Here is a 22,522-nt window from a genome sequence, read left to right on the forward strand (position 1 = left end):
CATACGGTAAAAGTGATCGTATACAACTCTCTTTCCCTTTAATATGGATCACCTATGTTTTGTAAGTCTGGAATTTTAATCTGTATCTTTGCTGAGAATAACTACCTTGTAAGACAGTATATATTTCCACACCATGTTGATTAAAACACCTTTGCTCTATCAGAGCTCTGGTCCCCATGTATTTCTCTCTCTCTCTCTCTCTCTTTCAGGGTGATCTCTTGGAGCGCAGAGGCTCTCTGAGTTCACTTTCCTACCCGGGCTTCTAAGACCCTCTCGAGAAGGTGCTCTCCGTCTTCACTCCATCGAGAGGGCACCTGAGGCCTCCGTGAACAGAGCAAGTCCCATGTCGGGGGCTTTATTGGCTTTCTGCATAAATCAAGGAATATCAGCCTTTTTCTCTCCTTTACCTTCTCATCATCGACTCTAGACCACCAGGTTCCAGTCCATTAAAAGACTTCAACAAGGTGAGAGCAGCCAGGGACTACGCCCGTCGGATTGGCCCTCACCCAGTGAAGCGTTGGGGTTGTGTTTCATTTTGTTAGCATAGTTGTGGGCCCTGCTGGCCAGGGCATTTTGGCCTTAGTGGGCAGGATCGACCCCAGCAGTTTACCTTGTAAGAGGTTGTGCAGGTGCTGCATAGAGGATGGGCGGGGGCCCCACAAGAAGGGAAACACTGGCTGGAGGAGTCACGGGGGCATGTGGACTGAGCTATCAAGTCAGTCCTTGAAGCAGAAAGGCTAAGCCCCTTAACGTCTCCCTTCTTCCAAGGAAAGAATACACTGGCTGGAAGAGTCTCTGGGGCATGAGGATCGAGCTAGAGAGTCAGTCCTTGAAGCAGAAAGGCTAAGCCCATTAATGTCTCCCATCTTACAAACCACGGACCAATGTGTCCAGTATTTTAATGACGGGTACCTACTGCTTACGTGTATGACATACACCCTCATAGCTTCACATGTCTACTACATGCCTCTTACAAGTGCTGGGCACTGTTCTGGGTGCTGGACACTCAGTATGTAGTAGGGGATATGTAGTCCAGGATCTTTCTATTTCTGCAAAGAAAAATAGAAGAACAAAAGACTCCGTGTGGTTCAGCTTGAGCAAGTTCACCACGTGGACGGCCCTGCATGCATGTAAATTGTGGTAAAATACATATAACATAAATTTAACATTTTAACCAGTTGACTGAATGACTGGGTGGCTTCAGTGGAGTCAGGCTAACAGATGGCCTTGGGGTGCCATCCACCTTTGTCCCAGAGGAACACTCCAAATCTTGGTGGCCTTGTAGACCTTCCCTTTATTCTTCACTCTCCCCAGTGGCTCTAGGTCATTGGTCTGTGTGTCATTTAAGAATCTCTTTATCCACTTTGTTGTTAGGTTTATGTTTTGGAAAGCTTCTCAGACGTCCCTGGGACTTGAGAAGGCAGGCTTGGATTCTGGGTTCTCCCCTGCCACGTGCCTGCCAGGTCGAGGTGGAGGCCAAAGGCCAGTCTGAGTTGTGGTGGTCTATGTGGTCTTGGGGTCAGTGGACCCCCTCTTCTCTGGAAGGGCAAGGAGATCCTTTGTGTGAAGCCTGGAGAGACTTGACAGGGTCAGTCTTCACAGTCTCTCTCTCTTTTTAATTTATATTTGCATTTAGTTTCCCCTTTAACTGTTTTCTAGGAGTTTCCAACTCCTAGTGTAGAACTCAAAATATGCAGGGAGCAGCTTCTTAAAAGAGAAGAGGAAATTGCTGAACTGAAAGCAGAAAGAAGCAACACCAGGGTCAGTAGGGGGATTCTCATGTGTTGACATTTGCCCCACGTGGGTCACCGCTAGCCTCCGTGTTGCTGTCTTTAAACTCTGTCTGATTTTCAAGTCATTTTTCACATCTTCCCACTGAGCAGACCAGGGTGGATCAGTTCGGGGTTCTCATACCTTACTCCAAATTTATGATGAGAGCTAATGTAATTTTAGTACCTTTGAGAGGGGAGTTCTCAACTTACATTTTTGTCCACGCTACACTTTGTGTGGGATCTTAGTTCCCCAATCAGGGATTAAAACCCATGACCCCTGCAGAAGGGTGGAGTCTTAACTACTGGACCCCTGGGGAAGTCCACTCTTAACTTTAGACTGAACTGGCAGGATTCCAACGTGCCTTAGCATGTTTCCAGCTGTAGCGTGAGGCTGAAAGGAGTTATCGGCCCTGAAGTCAAGCATGAGGTTGAAAGTGCCCCTTTGGCCCTGCCCTGCAGCTGCTGTTGGAACACCTGGGGTTACTGGTTTCCCGGTACGTTCCATCCCTCTGGATTACAGTGGGCAAGTGGCAGGCACAGTCCCCAGCTAACATGACCAGTGAGGTGGAGGTGCTCAGGGCACTGAAATTGCTGTTTGAGCACCACAAGGCCCTGGACGAGAAGGTACCAGCCACCCATCCATCCTGGATTTGTACACTTAGTGCCTTGTTTTGACCTCACCGATTGCCTGGAAGTGCTGTGTTCCTTCCCTGTCAAAACAAGGCTAAGGCTTCCTTTCCCCCTTAGAGACCCTCCTACGGCTCTCTAAGCCACGAGTAAGACCTGACTAAGGAGATCGCACTCAGGAAGTCATAGAAAAGCAGTCACAGGAGGAGAGCCAGTTGAAGGAGTGCCTGGCAGCCCTCTCTTTCCACGTTACAGATCTGGAGGAAGACCTGGACACGGCCAGGAAGAACCTCCTCAAGTCCAAGGACATGAACACGAAACTGCAGTGGGACATCCGCGAAGTGAGTGATGGCGGTCCTGTCTGCCTGAGGTGGACTGTGGGTCCCTTCTTCTCCCGGTGATCTCAGCCTTGGGATGGCTGCGTGAGTAAGAGCAGAGCACTGGAGAGACCACAACTGGCTGCCTCCTCACCTCTGCGTTGAGGTCTCTGGGGTAGAAGAGGCCTGGTCCAGGCAGTCCGTTGGCAGTGGACCGACATGAGGGCAGCCCTGGCGCTGTGCTGCACCCTGGGTGTGGACTCCTCCTTTCCACAAGTTCTAGGGGGCCCATTGTGCTCCTTTTGTAAAAATTCATTCATCCATTCATTCATTAATTGGTGTATAGTGGCTTTACACTGCTATGTCAATTTCTGCTGTACAGCAAAGTGAATCAATCATCTATCTATCTATCTGTCTATCTATCTGCCTCTCTTTTAGATTTCCTGCCCATTTACTTCACCACAGAGCACTGAGTAGACTTCCCTGTGCTGTACACTAGGTCCTTACTCATTGACTTTATGTGTAGTATCAGTACTGTATATATGTCAACCCCAGTCTCCCAGTTCATCCCCGCCTCCACCTGCCTGTTGAATGCTGAAATTTCCTTCTGATTCCCTCAGACGAGTCTGGTGACATCTGTGGAGCCCGTTCTCTCAGAGAGATGGGAGCATGCTGTGTGGGCTCTGCTGAGGCAGCTTGCCTGGCCATCTTCTCGAGTTTTCTGAGGTTCCGCTCCTTGAAGGGATGTGTGACAGTGATACAGTCAGACAAGTCGAGTGATGTTTGCTCACCCTCAGATCTTCAGGCCCGAAGAAATGTGTTATCATGATGTTTCTGGCGGTCGTGTCTGTGGGGGTCATGATTTATGAAAAACATTCCAGGGATGTGGTGCTGCTACGGGAATCGTCCCCACTGCCAGCCAGCCAGCCAGTCAGCCACCTTGTCCTTCTGGTGGGAAAGTGTTGCCCCGCACTGCCGGTGGGCACTGGCTGGTGATGAAGAGTCAGGCGGGGTTGTGCTGGCGTGGCTGTTGGGAGCGTTGCCCGGAGCTCAGTGAGCAGCTGAGGGGCCGTCCATCCGTTGGTGGGTGGTGGGCGGTGTCGGGTGCTCGCAGACCCTCCCAGAGCAGGGTCACTAACAACCGCCAGGGGGCGCCCTTCTGCCTGTGATCTTCTCCAGGCTTGGTTTCTCCTCCCCGCTGGCATCTCTGCTGTCCTTCCCCGGTTGGCCTCGTAGTCCGACCTTTTGTCTTCCAGAAGCTCTGCCACTAAGGAGGCTAAACGGTTCAAACTTCCTTCCCAGCTTAGGAAGGTAGAATGTGTGCCTCGCGCGTCCTGCTGCCTGCGCTGGCTTGCCACATGCAGTCCGAGGAGGGGGCGCAGTGGCGGCGGTTGCGGCGCCCAGGGGCAGAGGGGAGCACTCTTCTCTCACGAGCCGGTCACCAGCACCCTCCGTGAGCCACGCGTCACACACAAAACTGCACAGGCTGCGTGAGCAGGCATGCGGGCATGCCCCCCACGAACCTGGGGCCGGTGGTCCACACAGAGCATGGTCTGCTTGCCGCCCCTGCGGTCACAGCCCGCGTGCCGTCAGGACAGGGTCGTTGAGAGCGGAGCTGATGCTGTTCATGGCGGACAGGCGGGAGAGAGTCATGGCAGCATGGAGAATAGGCTGTGCCAGATGGAGGCCCAACTGGAGGAGAACAAGGAGCTGCAGCGGGTGCCTGTGCTGACGGGGAGGCGGCGTCTGGGCAGGAGACACGGCTTGGGCAGGGGCCAGAGCTGCCTTTCTCCGCCGCTCCCTTCTCTGCCGCCGAGTGTGTGCATGTGTGGCCCCATCTGCTGATCCGGGCACCCACCTCCTCGGGAGCAGGGCCAGAGGTGGTCGCCCATAGGCGGTGGGCAGGAGCCAGGGCGTCCCCACGTTCAAAGAGGCTGCTTGTTGCTCTGACCAGCCAGTCTGGGAGCTGCTTGGGATACAGGTGGACCTCACGACTGCCCCTCAGACAAACCTGAGGATGCCAGCCCAGGGCCCATGAAACTGAAGGCATGGTGCCCAGGTGTGGAGCCTGCTTGCCTCGGACGTGGCGCTGGAGTCCCACATGCCAAACTGCTGGTCCAGACACGGTGTATGTGTAGGATGGCTGCTCCTAGGCAGGACGAGAACCGTAGTTGCGCTGCGACAGAAGGTGCGTCAGGAAAGGGTGATGGTGGAGGCTCACATCACCGAGTCCTGAGAGAGGTTTCCTGGAAAGGTTGGCCACACGGCGATACAGACCATTCAGGAAATGGAGTGGGGATCCCGGGTCCAGCCTCACATGTTAGTACTGTCCCCACTATGCCTGTGTTCTTGGGCCTGGACTGCAGAGCCTCAAAGACGGGCTCCCAGGGGGCAGTGGTTCTGACTCCCATTGTGAGACCTGTGGTGAGGCGCCTTCCCGGCTTAGGCAGAGAGCTCAGTGGCTCCCGATCAGGGGTGCTCTTCCTTACTTTCAGAACTGCTGTTCAGAGGCTGTTGAGATCAGGATGCTGTTTATGACTAAGCCAATTCAAAGTCAACTTTTGTTTTGCTTTAAAAATCTTTGAATGCCGATGCCTTATTGTGGAAGCTGTGACAGGTTTTATTTCCTTGGGCTCAAAAATCACTGCAGACGGTGACTGCAGCCATGAGATTAAAAACTGCTTGCTCCTTGGAAAGCTATGACAAACATAGACAGCATATTGAAAAGTAGAGACATCACTTTGCTGACAAAGATCCATATAGTCAAAGCTATGGTTTTTCCAGTAGTCACGGATGGGTGTGAGAATTGGACCATAAAGAAGGCTGAGCCCTGAAGAACTGATGCTTTCGAATTGTGTTGCTGGAGAAGACTCTGTTCTAACAGAAAATAAACTGTTTTTAAATGTATTACAATGGAAAATTTCAAACATGCACAAAAGTGGATGGAGTAGTATAATAAATACCCATGACCCATCAATTAATCTCAGCAATTTTTAACACAAAGCCAATCTCAACTAGATCATTCTTCTCTCCATTTCTTTATACAGTAGATTCTAAAACAGCTTTTTAAACCTTGAAATTGAATTGATGCTCATTTTATAAAACACAGCCTTGCCAACTTTGTTATTACATTTAAAAAATGCTTGAGGTAATTATTTCCAGTTTTTTAATATGAATTTTCATATTGGAAAAGACCCTGATGCTGGGAAAGATTGAAGGCAGGAAGAGAGTGGATGACAGAGGATGAGATGCTTGGATGGCATCACCAACTCAATGGACATGAGTTTGAGCAGATGCTTAGCAGAAGTCAAGTTACATTTTCCTTATGCTAATCCACTGCTGTAACACGTATAGCATTTCTGGTTTTGAACACTGAATGTGTTTGCATTATAGTTGAATTTAGAGTGTGTGGCTGTTATGTGTGGTTCAGAATTCTGAGTAGTCCTTTCTGGGATCACCTGAAAGCTGAGACAAAGCGTGAGCCCTTCACGTGGACTGTGCTGTGCGTCAGAAAGATAATACGAGCCACCTACACAATCAAAAATTTCCTAAAACCCAATGGGCTCCTTGACATCCTTCTTTCACTGTGAGTCTTGAAATCTTCTGTGTGATTTCCACATCTAGTGTTGCACCAGCCTGTCTCACGTGCTCAGGGGCTGCACGAGGCGAGTGACTGCCATGGCCGACAGCACAGAGCTTCCAGGTTGAGTCGAGTGACTCGGAAACTTGGCCCGTTTGACTTGTTTTACCCCATAAGGAAGTGAAGTGGGCTGTAGAGGAATGAATGTGAGGAATGCCCAGGAATGCAGGTGAGCTCCATGGAGACCGTTTAAAGCAACGAGAGGAGTGAGGGCAATAGAGTGAGTTGTGTCCCCCTGACCCGAACCCCCGCCTGAAGTCGAGCTTCTCTCTACAGACTTCATCGTTGTTAATGGCTTGCCATGTTTCCTCCAGAGAAACCTTTTCTGCGCCTGAGATGGAACTTCCTCCTCATTGTGGTTTATGGGTGAATATTGTTCTGAGTGTTTATATTTTCTAGGGACTCCTAGAGAACATTTTCTCAGAATTAAAATGTTCGGAGTGGATACCTACTCACATAACCTGTTCTGCACATTTTGGTGCAAGTCATTTTACATCAGGAAAGCAAGCGGTGCAGGCTGTGTCATTTGCTGTTTCGTAGGACCAGCTGATTCTAAACCTGGAAACCCTGAGAGCTGAACTGGACCAGATGAGAGTGCGAGGGGCTCCCTTCCACTATGGGTAGGCTGCTCCCCCGGGCAGCTCCCCTCAGCGCTGTCGAGTGTGACAAGGGCCTGTCTGGTGTGTGGACAGTATGACTGGGTGTTGCTCATGGTCGCACCTCAAGGAGCCTGTAGCTTCGTGACCAGCGAGAGGGAAGAGACAAGCATCGTTCCTTAGGGTCAAACTTGGTACCATGGAGTGGTAGTCACAGTATTGACAACACTCAAAACCACAGGCAGAGATTTGGAAGTGTGGGGGCGACCAGTTGATATTTGGGTGTATTCATTTGAGGGGCCTGACAGACTGTGACACTGATGTTTCGGAAGAGTCGCAGAAGGTTAATGACCTGTAGTCTTTTTTACATGAATGGAGACTGAGACATGACTTGCCGTTGACTGTGGTGGGAGGAATCACCTGGCTTGTGAATGAGGCGAGCAGATTACTGAGCATCCTGATTTTTTCTTCCTCATTGTTCGAGGGGTGGTAATTCTTATTAAGTATTTAAATGTTTCTTTGGCTTCTTCACGGAAAAATGGTCACAAGTGAGAGACAAACTTTAGCAAAGGTCATTAAGTGCTTAACTGGTGACATTCATTCATCTGTAGGAAATCGACTACTGCTTGAAGCCTGACTTAGGAGACAGTTTGGAGCCCATACGCATATTTCTGTGTTTGTGTACTTAGGGGATCCTCACAGTCCAGGGCCCCAACCCAGCCTTCTTCTAGAGTAGGGGGATATCATTTGAGACAAAGGCAGAGCCAGAAACTGGCAGGTGGAGTCCGAAACCACAGTGGGTGGAGTTCAAGGAGAGCACGTGCCCTGCAATATGGATAGGGGACATGGCTGGACTTGCTGGTAGAGCTCCCCCAAGGTGAGAGGCTGGTGCTGTCAGAAGTGGGGAACCCCTGCTCCCGGGATGGACAAGGTGAGTGTGAGGCAGACTGTGTAGACAGTGGAGAAAGAGGAGGTGGACATGGCCTCCTGCTCTTGGGGGTTTTTGGGTAATGAGGAGGGCCCTGGTGCCAGGACCCGAGGCCTGGCATGGTTGGGGGGCTCAGATGGAGAAACCTGGGGCCTGGTCACCAGTCCCCTGTGTGTCAGTGAGTGTGAGAGACAAGAAGAGGAAGCAGCTGCGGGGCAGGAGGGCCCGCTGTGCTCTGAAGACAGTGGGCCACAGCGGCTGGTGCGAGGGAGGGGTGTCTCCAGGAGGCAGCTCTCGAGGGGTCACGGCAGTGACGTAGCAGCACAGGTGGGGCTTCGGAGTGGGGCTTGCGGGCACTGTGGGCTGGGTGGGGAGCACTATGCTGGCTCAGGAGAAAGGGAGTGGGGACTGAAAACCTGGCTCACAGGCAGGGCAGGCACAGCATATTTAGTGGGCCTCCCAGAGGAATTGGTCACCTTGTCTCTGAGACCTTCTCCGGGGGGGATAGAGCTTCGGGTGATGAGGGGGAAAGAGATGGAGGCTGCATCCCGCGAGGGGACTGGGAGGTGATGGTTGGGTGGCGACCCAACCCGGAGGCCTCTGTGGCCCTCAGAGGACCCTCGAGGGTCCGCAGTCCACAGTGGGACTGTGTCGTACCCCCTACCCAGTTCCCAAGTGTGTTCTGGCCCCAGGCCCTTGGGTGCAAGTGGGGCAGAGAAGGGAGCAGTTCTGTCAGGAGGGAGAGGAGACAGGAGGGAAGACAGGTGTGGCTCCGGGAGATTCCAGACTTCCATCTCCTATGCAACACAGTATTCCTTGCAAAACCGTCAAGCAGAGCAGCGGATGACCCCGAGCAGGCTGAGCTGGTGGTCGGCCCTGGCCACTCTGCAGACGTATGGGGTGTCCTGTCCTCGGAGGAAGGTCCTGTCTCCCAGGTTTAGGGACTCCTGCACGTGAAGGCACCACCCTCTTCCCAGGGACAAGACTGAGCACAGCCCGGGCGGTCCTGCAGTGCAGGTGGCTCACAGTCAAGGCGGGGCCACCCTGCCTCTCAGCAGGCCCCTGCTGAGTGAGCTCCTGGCACCTGCAGGCCCAGGCCTTAGTGCTCAGGGCCTGAGCATCTGTGCTGGGCCTTGTTCAGCCCAGAGTCCAGTGACACGCTCGCCTTTGTTTTAATGGGAGACACCAGTGGTGCTCAGCTCCGAGGTGTGGGTCCGAGCCCTTTCTGCTGCGGGTTGTTTGAGACACCTTTAAAAACAATGAGAGCAGTGCAGACAGTGTTCCAGGCAGACTGGTGATTGTGATCCACAGACTTCCCGTGGGAGAGGGAGGTCAGAGCAGGCGTGGGCCGAAGGGGAGGTGGGGTGCCAAGGGGAAAGCAGAGCAGGTGCAGGCCCCGCCCTGGGACCTGAGAGTGGGCTCCAGAGGGACCCTGGATGCCCCAGCCTCAGACAGCCGATCCTGTCCTAGTCAGCTCCACACCCTCGCGTCAGCACTGCCTTCCCCACATATGGGAGTTTTCCAGCTGCTGGGGATGAGCCCTGAGTGTCTGTGGAGCAGCGGGTGGCCTGTTGCTGTTGGAGCCAGAGGGCAGTGCCCTCCCGGGGGCCCTTTTGCTGTGAAATTGCCAATCTTCCAAATGGACAGGCTCTGGCTCGACTGACAGAGTGAGCTCTCTTTTCTTCTAACAGCGCTGCTCTTTGCCGTGTGTTTCAGCTGACCCCACTTGGGCAGTGCTCTGGACCTCAGGTTCCCTGTGGCAGACTGCTCAGCAGACTACTCAGGAGATGGGGCAGTGCTACAATGCCCCCAGAAAGGCCAGCTGGCAGCGCTGCACGATGAGCTGTCAGAGGCAAGGACCCCGCGGCCCTCTTCCTGTCCCTGGTGGGCACCTTGTGAGGCACCTGCCCCCTCACACTGTGGTCCTGTGGTGGGTTTGGAACAAAGTGCTGATAGGTCGCTTTATGTCTTCCCATTTTCCTTTTTCTGGCTAAGAGTTTACTTTTAAGGCATGCTTTTTTTTTTCTTAAAATAACCAATTTGGATAACTTGTGGCCTACTGTGAGCTCCAGCATGGTACTAATTACCACAGTCTTGAAATCATCCTACGAGTAAATGGATACACATATCCATCAGCTTATAGTGAGAAGAATTCTCATTGGGAGTTTAAGTGCCTTTATCTTTCCACCTCATTCATGCCATGTGTTTGTTCATACATGTCTGTGTTTTGAGCTTCCATATTCAGTGAGCAGTTAGTTTGGGCCAGACATGGTCAGAAGTAGGACTCCAGCAGTGAATTAAAAACCGTGTGTGTCCTTTATCCACTGCTACATAACGAATCATTGCAAAGCTTAATGACTTCCTAGGGAGCAGCTCACAGTCCACAGTGCCTGTGCATTGTAGCAGGCGGGCCTGGTTCAGGGCCTCCTGAGGGCACAGACACAGGAAGGCCCCCCAGGGCTGGATGGCAGGCTTTCAGATTCACTTGGCTGCTGGGGACAGGCCCAGGTCCCTGCCGTGTGGCTTTCCCATATGGCCTGACTCTCCTCGGAACACCCTCTAAGAGTGAGAGCGTGGGGTTTAGCCCGGGGCCTTTTGCACCCTGATCCCGAGGCCGCACACCTTCACTTCTGTTTGCAAGAGTGAGCTGCACAGTCCTGCCTCGCTTAGGGGCTGAGCAGGAGTTGCCCCTTCTGCCGCTTGAAGGGAGGAGGAGGGAAGAATTTGTGGACCCCTTTTTAAACCCGCACAGCCTGTCGAACAGTAATGAGCAGGGAAAGGAGACCAGAGTGCCCGAGTTGTCCAAGGAGGAGGGGACGATTGTGTGTGAACAGGGTGGCCAGCAAGGTGACACCAGGAGGGTGACCTTGAACCAGAGACCCTGAGGCAGGAAGAGAAGTAGCCACTTGGAGATAGAAAAAGGGTCGTGTCAACCAGTGGGGACAAGGGAGAGAGCGGGCCGCATCAGGGAGGAGCCCGGGCTCAGGCCTCAGCAGCTTGAGGCCAGAGCCTGTTTCCTGAGGTGAGGAGGGCTGCCGGGACGGGGAGCTAAGAGCTGGGCCTCGGCCCTGTTGAGGTGGACAAGCCCATGGGGTGTCCCAGGGACTTGTGAGGAGAGCAGCTGAGTGTTCCGGCCTGCATCCGGGAGAGGACTCACTCAGCTCAGGGTGGACTTGGGGTCGTGGGCATACAGATGGCATTGAAAGCCACGAGCACGGTAAAGTCACCAGGTGGGTGCCCGTGGAGAGAGATGGGGTGCAAGGGTAGAGCTGTGGGGAACCCTGCATTCCAAGGTTGAGAAGGGGTGCAAGCGACAGGAATAACTGCAGGGAGGGCAGGGCCTGGATCCCAGGGAGAGACATGCTGGGGCGGGTGTGGGGGAGGGCAAAGAGGGGAGGGGGCTTGGTAACATGGGTTCTTCAAACCCCCGGGGAGCTGCCCTGCAGGTTGGGGCACACCCACCGCCTGCTGGCAGAGAGCTAGGAACCGGGCGGGAGGGGACCATAGAGGCTGCTCTCAGGGAGCTTTCAGAGGCCCACAGTGGGTGCTGCAGGGAGCCCTGGAGGAGGAATCTGCTGGTTCCCCTTGTGCTATTGGAAGGCGAGAGAAGGGAGAGGATTTGCTGACCGGGCTGATGGGGGTGAACCCATAGGCAGCTGGTTTGCTAGAGCGGAGCAGGAATGATGGCAGGTGGTCCTGGAGCCAGCGAAGGGGGTAGCCCAGGCCTGGGGTGGGGTTGTGATGAAGACAGGAGGCGAGGGCACTGGCCACAGGGGACAGGGAGCCAGCAAGCCAGCACCTCGAGGCTGCCCCTCAGTTCCTTTGAGGTCATGTTTGGGAAAGAAGGCAGGACCTGGGTGACAGTGTGGCAGGGGGCATGTTTTCAGAGAGAAGGGTGTGAGGTGTGAGAGCCGGAGGGCGGGACGGGGCCCCGCGGGCCCTCTCCCGTGTGTCTCTGATGACAGAGCCACACTTGTGGTGCGAGGGGCCGTCCCCCAGAACAGCCCGAGGGCCTGTGCCCAGAGAGGAGAGCCGCAGGGGGGCTGGCCCTCCTGTCTCCTGGCTGACCCTGCTCGCTCCTGTCTGTGGGTGTTCAGACCAGCCTGGGAAATGGAGGGCTGGAAGCCTGCGAGGATGGCACTCTCTGGTGAACTGGTACCAGAGGTGACCGCTGATAGGGACCCAGTGGCTGCCGAGCTGAAGGGTTCTTTTTTCTTATTTTCCTCCAGCCTGGCTGATGGAGGCATGGATGTATTTTTGTAATTTTCAGTTTCTGTCTCTAACTCCATCAGCCCACCCTTTTGAATAACCTCATAGAATGCCTGCCGTCCTGGGTGTCACCAGGCCATCTAGGAACTGGATTCTCCCCCTGCCCGTTTCTTCAGTCCTGCTCGATTAAGAGATGGCAGTGTCTCATGAACATGGCCCATTTATCCACAGTCAGGGTTTCCATGTAAAATTGGGTTCAGTTCCTGATAGACTTGAGCTGCCCTGAATGTTGCTGACGAGACGTGGTCCTCTCGTGCCCAGATGCAGACCCTGAAGGAGCAGAACTGGGAGCACGCGGAGCAAGCCAGCATGCTGGCCGACGTGGCCCAGGCGTTTGAGAGTGACGAGGGCGTGTCTGACGACGAGGGCGACAGGGTCACCCTCTTCAGCTCGGCCACTCAGCTGTCGCCCAGCGGGCAGGCCAATGCCAAGACTCTGACTGTGATGCTTCAGGAGAAGCTGGACACCATCAATGAAGAGATTCAGTGGGTGATTGCGAACTCGGCTCCCCAGAAACTCGGTTTCTCTGAGGAGCTGTCTTCTAGGGATGTCTGAGTGTTCCATAGCAAGAAACCTGACCTCAGGTCTGCTTCAAGAATTTTCAGTTTTTAGATTGCCCTTGCTTATAGAGCTCGGTCAGCCAGGGCGTTCTATCCACGGTGTGGTGTCAGCACTCTGTGGGGGGGCGTTGTGGGGTGTTCCCCGTCAGCTCTGAGCCCCAAGGTGGGTGAGGTGCCGAGGCGGTGTCCCCTATGGCCCTTGCACCCTCCTGTGTCCCTCGGAGCCCCCCACGTTCTGGTGAAAAGCCACCTGGTGAAAGCTGGAGTTTTGGGGTTGGCAAATTCCCACTCAGATCTGCATTTTCCTTTTTAACTTAATGCAGTGTGAAGATTGGCTTGTTGTAAGACAGTGGTCCAAAGACATGTGTTTGAGTTTTTCACATCTCATCAGTATATTTAAGATGTTTTCTTTAGACACCATCTTGGCAGTTATAACAACTTTCAAAACGGGATAGAATTCAAAGGCCTCCCTCGTGGTGAGCAGGGGGCCTTGGGTCTGGGTGCGGCCGGGTGGCTGGGGGCCCCGAGGCCTGCCTGGTGCCACACCCGCACAGCTATGCCCGTGTCCCGAGTCCACGTTCAGAGTGGCCGCAGGCTGGTGACCCTGCACAGGACCAGGCAGAGCTGCTGCTCAGACTGTTCTCGCCACGTCAGCCCAGGCTGAGGTGCCCTTAACTGTCGGCCGAGTGCGGGGATCCCGGGGAGAGGCAGGGGGTGAATGGGACAACCAGCAAACGCAGGTGGTGTCGCCTGCCCATTTGACGCCAAGACAGACAGCTTTGTGGGCCGTGTTTGAGCACAGACGAGCTCAGAAAGATGATCTTTCTGCATCCCTGCAGGAAGTATGGAATGGTTATATATTAATATTTTTATTTTTACAGCAAGTTGTCAGGTAAAAGTGATTTTTCCTTATGCGACAAGTTGACTTGATGTAAATGGTAAATTCTGTCCATCAACTTGTAATCAACAGTGAAAAACTTTCAAGATGTATGAGTAGAAGTGAAGCTGGAGAGTTTACTGTCTGTAAGAATCTTGTATTTTAATTTGAAAATCATTTTATTTGCATAATCATGTATTTAAACTGCTATATAAAAACATCCACCACACATTAGGGGAGAAGAGCAGAAACTGTGAATTCTAGGTTAATGCATCACATTGACATGAACCCAGAAACTCACACAAAGCTGGTGGAGAACTTCATCAAGTGATGCGTTTGTATATACACAACCTTAACAAAAAAAAAAAAAAAAGATCAACTCAGCACTTCATCTGGTCTGGAGACTTGTGTTTAGAAACTGCAGCTTGTTCGTGAATTGCTGTTTTGATTATACAGAGTTCCTGATTCCCAGTGGAAAAGACTTGAGGCACTGACATGCATCTCTGCCCTGAGAGCAGGGGAAGTAAGGGTTGTCAACTTGAGGTATCTCCTCAGAGGAAGAGAGTTGCCACCAGGGTCCCTGCAGAAGGTTAGAGTAAATAAGTGAAATCAAGCGTGAATGATCAGGGGCCAGTAAGACTCAACGCTAAGTTATTCTAAGTTTGAGAATATTCAAAAGAGGAAACGTAGAACCTTTTGGCTGAGATGTTCATTGAGCAACTGTTTCTGGAATTTGCTAATCATGACACAGAATGCCAGCCCAAATTTATTGTCCAGATAGGTTCCTCTGCTGACAAAGGCAGGTGATGCATTTTATTCTATTTTAGGTTGATCAAAGAAGAGAAGGAGAACACGGAGCAGCGGGCCGAGGAGACTGAGAGCAGGGAGGGCAGGGGGAGCTTAGGCAGCCTCTGTCGTTTTAAATCAGTGAGCTCCCTCAACCTGCTTCCCACCTCCTCGCATGCTGGCTCCTGCCCACCCCTGCCCAAGCCCAGAACGAGGCGGCACAGCCCGGCACAGGAGGGAGACCAGCTGGGCATCATGACTCTGGTATGTGTCTGCCTCCTCCCTGCCGCATCCCTCCCCCAGCACGCTGTTTTTTGTTTGTTTTTTTATTTTTCTCTTTATACCCAGAAGAAAATCAGGTACATTTGCTACGCTCAGAGGTCTAAAAGTTTTTAAACCGCCTAGTCTTTAATCATTCCACAATGGCACAGTGACAAATTAGTCTTGATATTTGGACCACCAACTTAGCATGTCATCATGAACTCAGCCAGAGCCTGCCTCTGTAACGTTGGGCCTGGCCTGTGCTGGGCACAGCAGCTGCAGGGAAGTTTCTGTTCTCAGGGAGCAGACAGCTTTGGGAAAGTAAATATAGGCAGCTGTCATGGCGTGGGAAAGTCGTGCAGCACATTTTCCATTGGGGATGCCTGGCTACAGGGTGCAGGGCATGCGGTGGGAACAAAACCAAGAATCGACACTGGTCTGCTTGCTGATGGACCTAGCCACGCACTCCGGCCAGCTCTGCGTGTGAAACCAGGTTAAAAGCCCAGCGCCCCAGGGCCCCAGGGAAGATGTCAGGCTGCCTCACTTTTCCAAGTCTAAAACTGGGATGACGACCTAGGGCTTTTGGTGACAAAGTGTGCGGCTCTAAAGCACATGTTCCAGCTTTCTTGGGTGTTTAGCTTAGGTGTTGTGAGTGCATTGCTGTTTACCCCATGAAATCACGTGTACAACACTCTGCTTTGTAACTGGACTTGTATTATCTCTTTTATCTGTTACCACCCATTTCATGTTAGCTGCATTGTTAGTCAGCTTATAATTAAATTAACCGTGAATCGTTTTAGAGGCCTGTGAAGTGGTAACCAGTGCATTTTGTGGTCTTTTGACACTGTGTTTATAATTTGCATCATTGGCTAATTAGTTGATATTTAAAATTCTTTGACGATTTCTCTGTGGTTTCATGCTTGATTTCTTTCCGAATATTTATGAAAAGAACAGTTCTGTATGTTTTCCTTGCTGTTGGAGTTCTCTGACAGTGTGTCTGCTTTCATCATTGGTTTTGATTTCCTGTCTCATCCTGTTGTCTGCTTAGTCGTCCTCAATCCAGATCCCCCCCCCAGCCCCCGAGGCTGTAGTTTACTCATCCATCTCCCCTCCCCCGTCCCCCCACTTCCTCTGGTCATAGCAGTGCTGTGGTCCACAGCGTGAGTCCCCTTAGTCGGGTTTGTGCTTTGTCTTCCTGTCTCGTTAAATGGTGTTTTTCCCCCATAGCAGCAATTTGAATTGGTGTATCACTATGCATTTACAGGAGAAGGCAATGGCAACCCACTCCAGTACTCTTGCCTGGAAAATCCCATGGATGGAGGAGCCTGGTAGGCTGCAGTCCATGGGGTCACACAGAGTTGGACAGGACTGAAGGGACTTAGCAGCAGCAGCACGCAGGTATAAGCATAATGTAGATGGATCCTAAACTACATATCATGTGTAATTCATAAATGAGATTGTGCTTACATAAAGAAATGATCCTCTTAAGTGTAGAATTAATGGACTTTTAGATATGCAGATGACACCACCCTTATGGCAGAAAGTGAAGAGGAACTAGAAAGCCTCTTGATGAAAGTGAAAAAGGAGAGTGAAACAGTTGGCTTAAAGCTCACCATTCAGAAAACTAAGATCATGGCATCTGGTCCCATCACTTTATGGGAAATAGATGGGGAAACAGTGTCAGGCGTTATTTTTGCAGGCTCCAAAATCATGGCAGATGGTGATTGCAGCCATGAAATTAAAAAGACGCTTACTCCTTGGAAGGAAAGTTAATGACCAACCTAGATAGGATATTAAAAAGCAGAGACATTACTTTGCCAACAAAGGTCCATCTAGTCAAGGCTATGGTTTTTCCAGTGGTCATGTTTGGATATGAAAGTTGGGATGTGAAGAAAGCCGAGCGCTGAAGAATTGATGCTTTTGAGCTGTGGTGTTGGAGAAGACTCTTGAGAGTGAGTCCCTTGGACTGCAGGGAGATGCAACCAGTCCATTCTAAAGGAGATCAGTCCTGGGTGTTCATTGGAAGGACTGATGCTAAAGCTGAAACTCCAGTACTTTGGCCACCTCAAGTGAAGAGTTGACTCACTGGAAAAGACTCTGATGCTGGGAGGGATTGGGGGCAGGAGGAGAAGGGGACGACAGAGGATGAGATAGCTGGATGGCTTCACCGACTCGATGGACATGAGTTTGGTTGAACTCCAAGTGTTGGTGATGGACAGGGGGGCCTGGCATGCTGCGATTCATGGGATCACAAAGAGTCGGACACGACTGAGCGACTGAACTGAACTGAACTGACACAATATCCTTTCTGTGTTGGTGTTTGTATTTAAGACTGTAAATCTCATCAGCTTTTGCACAGTTAATGTCTCTATTAGACTCGTTAAGAAAGTATCTTCTATAGTTAATAAAATGTAAAGACTGCACCTGCTATTATGCTAGCTTTCATTCTTACATATTATCACAGGGAACTTGCTTTAATGAATTTATTCTGAGAAGTTTTAAATCAAATTCTATGTCAGGATTTTACATTAATGTCCAAGAGCTGGTTAGATTTGTTCAATGTTAAAATAGATATTATGGTAACTTCCTCATCAGTTAAATTACTAATTTAAAATATAACATGTTTTTGATTAAGAGAAACTAACTTATAGAGAAATTTGGCTGAGAATAGACACCTGTTAAGGCCCTTTGTTGTACAGAATGCTGTGCTTTAATAAATCATGATGTTGTAATAGAATGGTATCTTCCTGAGTAATAATTTATAGTGTTTCTCTAGTAAATCTTGAATAGCTTATTTATCTTCTGTGGTCAAAAAAAATGTTCTGCTTCCAGTCATATGTTCTGTAAATCTTCATGTCACTTACATGTTTGCCATCATTTCTGCTTTACTGTATTTGCCTCTACGGATTCTTGAAATTTTAGCTTCAGAGTCGCAATGAATCTGGTTTCTCTTCATTTCTTTGCATGCATCTATCAGCCTAGTGATTTAAGGAAGCAGTGTCGAAAGGTAAACTATTTAGTAATGTAGCACGCCTTTGTTTCTCTGTGAAGTATTAAAGAGTCCTTATCGTTTAACATGAATGAACACTGTGTGATTATGTCCTGGTGAATAATTGACGTTTTAATGGAAGTGATGAAACTCACCCACCGCTTAAAATGTGCTGATGGTTCTGTTGGAAATAGGTCATTCGTTGGGACAGTTGTAACAGTGTGCCTTTCTCCCACTTGTTTGCCTTCTGATCATCTCATGCATGTTTATAATAGACATAGTATTATTTCTTATTTTTAAAATGTTCTTTACTTATGTTTTTGGCCATGCTACACAGCTTATGGGATCTTAGTTCCCCAAGCAGGGATCAGACCAGTGTCCCGGCAGTGAAAGTGCCAAGTCTTAACCTCTGGACCACCATGGAATTTCCGCTTGGTGTTTTCATGTAAGAAATGACTGAATCAGAGCCATAGATGTTAGATTTGCGGGAAGCCAATTTAATGATGGTGGGTAGCAGTGTGCAGGAGACTCTGTGTGCCAGGCACGTGCTTTCCGAGTCTGTCATCTCAGCCCCAGGTGAGATCCAGATTGCTGCTATCCCCATTCAGCAGACATAGACACTGAGGCTTAGCGAGGCCGGGCACCCTGCCCAGGCTCTCACACCCAGCAGCACGGTGCGGACTGGTCTGATCAGAGCCTGGACACTTAACCATGGTGCTGTCCAGCCACCTTTCCTCCAGAGGCTCTCGTGTCCATCACGGCATCCCTGATGGAGGGAGCATCAGGAGGGAGCTCTCTGCCTCTCCCCTCGGGTCACTTGGATGAACCCCTGTTGTTGGAGTCCAGTGCCCCAAGGGCTGGCCTTCCTTGTCCCTCTCCTGCTCCCAGCCCACTGACCGAGTACTCCTGGGCCTTCCCGCAGGACTGGGGTGGCTGTGCTCCAGTTCAGGCAGCTCAGTGCCCAGGAGCCCTTCTCCTGGGCACAGCAGACCAGCGCTGTCCCCCTGGGGTTGGTGACCTGGGTGTGCCACTCGCCTGCTCTGTGGCCTGCTTTGCCCTCCTGTTAAGTGGACACGGTGCTGCCCATCCTGGCCATGTGGGCACCAGTGGTGTGGCTCCCATCCTGGGTAGGGCAGCCAGGCTGTGGACCCAGAGGCCTTCCTCAGGAGAAGGCCCAGGCGAAGGGGCTGGCCACAGTCCCTGACTTTGAGGCAGGTGTTTGTCTCCACTGAGTCCATAGTCAACCCAGGTGTGTCACTTCCCTGCTCTGTTCGTTGCTGTTTTCTGATTTTTATAAATGCTTATTTTAACTTGAATTTGAGATTGATCCCTGTTCAGTTCCATGTGGATAATTTCTAGCCTTTGTAGCCTTCTGTTGTCTGAGGGTTCTTGTTAGAGCTCAGGAGAGGGTGCCCAGTTTATCCAGCTGCTGTTAAACGAGCTCAGCTGTATTTTGCACTGTCACTTTGTTGTTACCAAGCTCCCATGGGACTGCACGGGATCAGTATTCTTTACAGAATCCCACTAAAAAGGCACAGGTTAGTTGGTTAAAACAACACACTCATTGTTTATAAAAATACATGCCATGCATGTCTCCTAAAACCTCCCCTGGCTTAACCACACACCCAGATGTGTCAGTGAGACCTGTCTGGACCCTGAGGGGTTAATCTGTTCCCCACACTGTTGCCACCACTGTCTTTCCTGTCCTCACACCCAGGACCAGCAGAAACGCTGGGAGTCCAGGAGAGATCATCTCTCTCTTTTTTTTTTTTTTTAATTTGTTTATTTTTTAGTTGAAAGATAATTGCTTTACAGAATTTTCTTTTCTATCCAACCTCAACATGAATCAGCCATAGGTACCCATATATCTCCTCCCTTTTGAACCTCCCACCCCACTAGGGTGATACAAGATCATCTCTTAGTGAAGACCAGGGGGTGCTTTACGGAAACCACTGTGAGCGAATGACACTCGAACTGCGTGTAAGTACTTCAGTGAGTAGCCCCAAGTCTGTATGTTACCGAGAAATACGATCCAGGCACATGGTGTTCGCGTGGAGGGGTTAGGTACCTTTTCTGTGTTTCTCTTGTTGTCATGGGTTCCAGTAACCTGCATCATCATTACAAATGATCTTGGGTGGTGGCACAAGCTGTGTCTTTTTCTCCTTCAAACAGAAAGGTCTGGACGGCTTTGCTGAGAGGTTTCGTACTCTAGCTGTGGTGCTTCTGAGCAGCATCTGGCAATGAGCACAGTCCTTTCATCAGGGCAGTTCATGCCATGCAGGGTCCACGGTGCTGGCGTCGCTCTGCTGTCCTGCCCGGCAGGGCCATCTGGTCGCTGGATTCCAGAGAGGGCAGAGCCCAGCTGCAGGAAGGCTCCCATCCATGGTCTCTGCACTCAATCGGATGCTCTCGCTGCCCCATAGCCCTGCTTCTCTTGAACAAGACAGTCCTTTAAGATGGCATTAAGCTAGAACAAGGGGGTTTTTTTGTACTTGGGGGAAAGCATAGCTAATAGATTTTCAAATAAGTTTCTGGTTATAATGTAACGCCTATGTGATTGCCATTTTCAAAACAGTCTATTGTTAGCCAATTGGACACTTACCTCACTCCCTCAGCTGCCAGCTATACGGGAAGAGGTAGGAGATGACAAGACCACCATCAAATGTGAAACCTCGACCCCCGCCTTACCGCTGTCCCTTCGGCTGGGCCGCCTGCACACGGGGGCGCTGCACACAGCCACCCATGAGGACCTCAGGGACGCCCACAAGTAAGCGGCCTGTGTGCCCGTCATCAGTTTCAGGAGCCCTGCGCCTCTTGTCTTGAAGGAGTTGCAAGGATGATTTTAAAGGAATACCCTTGGGTTTAGTGCCTGTGTTTAGTGGTGAACTTCAGGTGCTGGGGAAGAAGAGCTCAGTGACCTCAGTGATTTTAGAAAACGTCCTTCTCTACAGATTGACTCCTGTGGGAGCTTTCTTCCTGATCTTGGTAGAGGTCTGCCCGGCCCGGGGCATGTTCCTGACAGTGATGGCCCTGTGCCTCTCAGGTTCGCTCTTGAGGGTCCCTCCCTTTTCCTCAGGGGTCTCCTCTCAGGAGACTCTGTCCCCTCCTGTGACTGACACTGTCCTCATTGAGACCACCACCTAAGCTCCCGTCCTGAGCCAGGCAGCACTCGATGGAGGACACATGTGGTCACTTGGCCAGCAGACCTGCACGGTGACCGTCGCTCTCCTGCCATGGCCGGGGACAGTCACCCTGCAGGAGGTGGGGGGAACTGCCCAGAGCAGGGGAGCTTGCCTTCTGCTGGAGCGTTTTCACCTGCTGAGCAGCGACCCTGATGGAGGGTCGGAGTGCCCTCTGCACCAGCTGGCCTGGAGTCCAGCCCTCCTCGGGGGAGAGCTCGAGGCAGAGAATCTCAACTTCCTGGGGTGGTTCTCTGTGTCTCGGAGCCTGCATTGCTTGTGTGGAGTGTGTTTGGTGAAGGAGACTCCACTGTCTGCTTCGAGGTTGAGGTGCGGGTGTTGCTGGGTGCCCATTTCTATCAGTAGATCTTGTGGAGGGGTGTGTGTTTGTACAAGGGTGCCAGTTAAAGGTCCTTTTCTCTCCCTAAAGCTCGACAGGCTCTCAGGACAACCCCGGGAACAACCCCAGCAGCGGCACCAGCAGGCAGGACTCGCTGCACAAAGCCCCAAAGAAAAAGGGCATCAATCAAGTCCTCCATCAGCTGCTTGTTTCGCAAGAAGGAAAAGGGCCGGCCTGAACACCCCAACAAGGAGGCATTAGGACCAGGTGGGTGCTTCACCGTTCAGAGGGAAGAGGGCCTGCAGGCATCTCCCTTCTGTGTCTCCCCCGTTGTCCCCACAAGGCTCCAGTCACTCACGCTGGGGGTCCTCCTGGGAGCAGGAGCGGCAGAGGGGTCTGTCTTCTCAATGGGTCTGAGATGATCAGATGAGTTAATGAGTGGATGGATGGATTGATTAGTGAGTGGATGGTTGGATGAACAGATGGCTGGCTGGATGGGTGGATGGACGGAGCATGGAATGAATAAAGCAGATGGTTGTACTCCAATGCTAGAAACATATTGTACGAAATCAATTGAGTAGGAGCTGGGCAATGATTGTTTCCTCCTAACAGTGACATGTGTTTGGAAACTGCCTAAGTGCTCATCAGTGAGGGGTGAGGTACAATCTGTGGACACCCCACAAGGAACAGCCCGCCCTCCTTCCTACCACCTTCCCCATCCCAGGAGCTCATCTGCCCATGCCCCCACCCCACCCCACAGCCACGCAGGTCCTCCTGGGGTCCCCTCATCACACAGGGTTATCATTAGGCCCTCATCTCGCTTGGCTTCATCTCCTTGAAGACAGGGTATGTTCCTGCCTCTTCAGCCACAAATTTGTTGAGTCTTGTTTGTGCTGGGTGTGGGATTTCCAGGGGTAAGTAAAGCAGATGTGATCTGGAGCACAGTTAAGTGACAAGAGAGAAAAAGGAGCAGGTTATTAAATGTGATCCCTGTTATTAATATATACAACGCTGCGATGGATGGTGCATTGATTATATACCAGATGCTGTGTGTGCCCCTTCCCAAGCAGGTGTTGGCCCCTCCAAATTTACAGAGGAGGACACGGTGACGGTCACACGGTCAGGGAGTGGTGAGGGCAGGTTCACACCCATGCAGCAGGACCAGGCACTTTGCCAAACCCCAGCCTCCTCTCTGGTGAATGCCACCAGAATGAGATGGTTCTATGGCATGATGATTCAATGGACATGAGTTGGAGCAAATTCCAGGAGATACTGAAGGACAGGAAAGCCTGGAGTGCTGCAGTCCACGGAGTGGCAAAGAGTCGGACACACCTGAGTGGCTGAACTAAAACCTGAGTGTGTGCTAACCTGCTTCAGTCGT

At 51.4% G+C, this 22,522-nt stretch overlaps 1 long non-coding RNA gene and 1 pseudogene across 2 annotated transcripts; both read left to right on the forward strand.

The window, feature by feature from the left end:
• The first annotated feature begins 209 nt into the window (after positions 1-209).
• On the forward strand, positions 210-3,126 carry LOC147350717 (uncharacterized). Its single transcript, XR_015149063.1, has 2 exons — positions 210-464; positions 2,655-3,126. It is a non-coding gene; the product is annotated as an uncharacterized LOC147350717 (long non-coding RNA).
• A 7,572-nt stretch (positions 3,127-10,698) lies between these two features.
• On the forward strand, positions 10,699-14,677 carry LOC147350718 (liprin-alpha-1 pseudogene; annotated as a pseudogene). The gene has a single exon (XR_015149027.1). The product of XR_015149027.1 is annotated as a liprin-alpha-1 pseudogene (transcript).
• The last annotated feature ends 7,845 nt before the right edge of the window (positions 14,678-22,522 follow it).

The sequence above is a fragment of the Bos grunniens genome, chromosome 20 (assembly GCF_055505025.1).
Source record: "Bos grunniens cultivar Pamir isolate PY7600 chromosome 20, Bosgru_T2T1.0, whole genome shotgun sequence".
NCBI lineage: Eukaryota > Metazoa > Chordata > Mammalia > Artiodactyla > Bovidae > Bos > Bos grunniens.